Raw genomic sequence first — 4,199 nt, 5'->3', positions numbered from 1 at the left:
TAGAGTTTCAGTATACCGAACCGAAACCCCTTTTGTAAGACACGAAATATAATAAAGTGTCAGTAGAGTCATTTTAACTTAATTCGCTCCAAGTTAGGTTAGGGTACCTTTGATACAGATAGCGCCAGCAGGCTGCGCCACTAGGGCGCATGTCGGGTCTCGATGCGTAGCCACCTCCACGTGGTGAGTCCTGGTAATTGGTATCGTTTTCCAAAGAGAAATCTTTGGTAAACGATATCAAGCTAAGAGCTACGCACAAGGTTTAAGATATTTCCTATCTCTTGTAAGTTTTCAATGTTCCTTTTGGAATTTGAAAATGGAGAGTGGGCAATAACATCATTATAGTCGCAACTACTCAAGAGTTTTTGAGATATTTGCGATTAAAGTTTTACTATTGTTGCAATTATGCATTTCTTTCTATTGTGTTTCAGGTTAAGTTTTATCGTAACGGCGATGATCGAGAATTGCTATAGTGGAGGACCGGCGTTCGATTCCCGTCCCACAGGTTTTGACAGCTTTTTCAATATATTTTTTATTTTGTATTCATCTTGCATTATAAATAAAGATTGTAATTAAAATTTCTTAATAGAAAAAATTATTTTTTACGCTGTCTTATGCTAGTATATATTTATTACAAAATAATAAGTATATTATGCAAGAAAAATATTTTTCTATAGCAATCTTATTTACTGCAGGAAATACAAAACCTATTGCTCATGTAATTATTAATTATAAAATTAAACATCGTATAAGAATTTTGCTTACAATTTCAACTTTGTTCTACAAATGTTCAGGAATTAATTACAAAAACCTTGGCAATTTATTAATTTTCTACTGGCCAATTGATTTCTAGTATCCAGTTCAAAAAAAATTTGTACCGCCTGCGATCAACACCATCTGTGATTTGGGCTCAAAAATCAAGGAAGCAATTGGAATATAAAATTGGCAAGGAGGTCGTCGAAGAGCTCGTCACCTGGCAGACAAGGACAGAAAGGGAATAGAAGAGAATAAAATGGCTCCGGCAGTGAAAAATTATTTATTACTCAATTTCCGTAAACAATTCATGAACTTTTATAATTTCATTGCAAAGCTGGAACACCAGGCTGAATTCCTATAGAATTTTCGTAAAGAATTTAGCTCTAAATTGTTAGTTATCACTTTTTATTTGATGGCGTATATGATTTCGTAACCGCGACCATCACTATCTTCCGTGAAAATATTTAATACTCAACGAAACTAGAAGCAAAATATGATTGTGATTTAGTAATTGCGACTATAATAATATATTTTCTTAAACTGCATGACGATATCTACAAAGCTGCAAAGTTTCAACTAAATCGGTGACCCGAAGGACTAGCACACTCCTTGTAAGTAAGGAAAGGAATTCAAGTAAGGGAAGGTAAGTAAGCAAGGTAAGTATAAGGTAAGTATAAGGTAAGTAAAATTATTAAAATGCACTGCAAAGTGGAAAAGGTATCGTCCAGAGAATTGTTGGAGATGATGTAAAATCATTGAATAGGTCGGCGAGCAACCTCCTATCATGTTATGTTACCCTAATACAAAGAGGCAAAATCGGCTGAAAATTTCTCGCCGTGCTGCACAAGTATTGTCCAGAGAATTCTTGGAAATGACGACATTTCTTGGAACTGACTCGACGAACGACTTCCTTTCATGTTATGTTATCCTAATAAAAAAACACAAAATCGGCCAAAAACATCTCGCTGGAACTGCAAAAGTATTGTCCGAGAATTCTTGGAAATGACGTCATTTCTTGGAACTGTCTCGTCGAGCGACATCCTATCATGTTATGTTATCCTAATACAAAGTCGTGAAATCTGTCGAAAAATTCTCGCCGAGGCTGCAAAAGTATGGTTCGAGAATTCTAGGAAATGACGTAATTTCTTGGAATTGTCTCGGTGAGCGACCTCCTGTCATGTTATGTTATCCTGATACAAAATCGCGAAATCGCCCGAAAATTTTACGGCCAGACTACAGAAGCGTTGCCTGAGAATTCTTGGAAATGACGTAATTTTTTGGAACTGTCTTGTCGAGCGACATCCTATCATGTCATGTTATCCTAATACAAAGTCGCGAAATCGGTCGATAATTTAACGGCCGAGCTGCAAAGCTGTTGTCCACAGAAGCGGCAAAAGTTTTGTCCAGAGCCGGCAGAAGTATTGTCCGGAGGCGGCACAAGTATTGTCCACCGAATCGGCAAAAATTTTGTCCAGAGACGGCAAAAGTATTGTCCAGAAACGGCAAAAATATTGTCCACCGAAGCGGCAAAAGTTTTGTCCAGCGGCGGCAGAAGTATTGTCCATATAGGCTGTAAAAGTATTGTCAGTGTAACAAGGACAGCAAGCAACTAGAAAAGGATGGATGCTTCGGCAATTGGAAAATTGACAAATTACTAGATTTCTGCGATTAATTTATGAACTTTTATAATTGAATGAGACAGCTGGATCTTTGGACAACATTTTCATGCAATTTTTGCACATAATTTGATGGCATTTATTTTGTTATTAATAATTACTTGATGGAGTCCGCGGTTTCACAACAACGATCGGCACGATTCTCCATGAAAATAATTAATTATGAACAAAACTAGAAGTAAAATACGAACAAAAATCATATGAGAATATTCCCAAGGATGTTGTTTATATAATGTGCGCATGTAATTTATAAATTAATTGCATAGAAGATAGTAATTAATGAAAAACCAATAATATATTCGATTCAGTTCGAACATTCAGAGAATAATTACTTGTAATTAATTAAATAGGAAGAAATTAATATAGAAAATTATATTAAAATGTTTGTAAAGGACGTGTCTTTACGACGCAAGTACAAAAGTTCATAAATTAATCGCAGAAATTGTGTAATTTCGTATTTTTTTAATGCCGAATAAAAATTTGGGAAACTGCGGTAAGTGCGACCAATAACTTTACACTCGTAGCTTGTGCTCAGTTAGTGCCAACTATAATTTTTCACTGGAACACAAGCTTTCAGTGTAAAATTATAGACAGCACCTACCGCTGTTTCCTAAATTTTCATTCGGTATAAGAAAATTAACAAATTACACAATTTTTGCGATTAATTTATCAACTTTTATACCTGTATCGTAAAGGAGCCACCTTTACGAACATTCTAATATAATTTTGAATATTCATTTCATCTAAATTAATTAGTTACGTGCATTTATTTCCCAAAGTGTTCCAACTCATGTCGATAATACTATTGGTTTTCCATTAATTACAATCTTCTATGCAATTAACCTACAAATTATACGTGCACATTACAAAAACAAAATCCTTAGGGATATTCCCATGTCATTTTTGTTCGTATTTTACTACTAGTTTTGTTCACAATTATATATTTTGATGGACAAACGTGCAGACCGTTGTTGTGAAATCCCGGACGCCGTCAAGTAATTAATAATAATAAATAGGTTAGCACCAAATTATATGCAAAAATTGCATGAGAATGTTGCCCAAAGGTTCAGCTTTGCGATCTAGCTATAAAAGTTCATAAATTAATTGTAGAAATTGAGTAATTTGTTCATTTCGTACTGTCAAAGTATCTGTCATGCAAATTTCGCCTACTGTTTGCCTTCAAAGTTCAAATGGAACAGTGAAAATTCACAAGAGATAAGACATATGTTATACTTTGTGCATAGCTCTTAGCTTGATATCGTTTCCCAAAGGAAAACGATACCAATTACCAGGACTCACCACGTGGAGGTGGCTACGCATCGAGACCCGACATGCGCCCTAGTGGCGCAGCCTGCTGGCGCTATCTGTATCAAAGGTACCCTAACCTAACTTGGAGCGAATTAAGTTAAAATGACTCTACTGACACTTTATTATATTTCGTGTCTTACAAAAGGGGTTTCGGTTCGGTATACTGAAACTCTATTGTCGGAACGCTAAGATATTTTCAAGTTCCCATAAAAATAGGGAATGAAATATCAAACACGCGAGCTAATAGAAAATCGCGACGCGCCCGAACGAGTTCGCGATTATTCGAAAGACCGACTAGCCTAGGCGATGTACTCCCGTGTACAGAGATAACTTCATACCTCGGCACCCTCCCGATCGGGCCTAGCTCAATTCCAGTCACTGTCACACTCGCCAAGACTTACACGTGGACCAAGGATAGTCCCTGAACCAATGAAACTTCTAGTGTCAACGGGAGGGCCC

The sequence above is a fragment of the Eufriesea mexicana genome, unplaced genomic scaffold, assembly GCF_001483705.2.
Source record: "Eufriesea mexicana isolate 0111107269 unplaced genomic scaffold, ASM148370v2 scaffold452, whole genome shotgun sequence".
Classification (NCBI taxonomy): Eukaryota; Metazoa; Arthropoda; class Insecta; order Hymenoptera; family Apidae; genus Eufriesea; species Eufriesea mexicana.
This window is presented reverse-complemented; position numbering follows the sequence as displayed.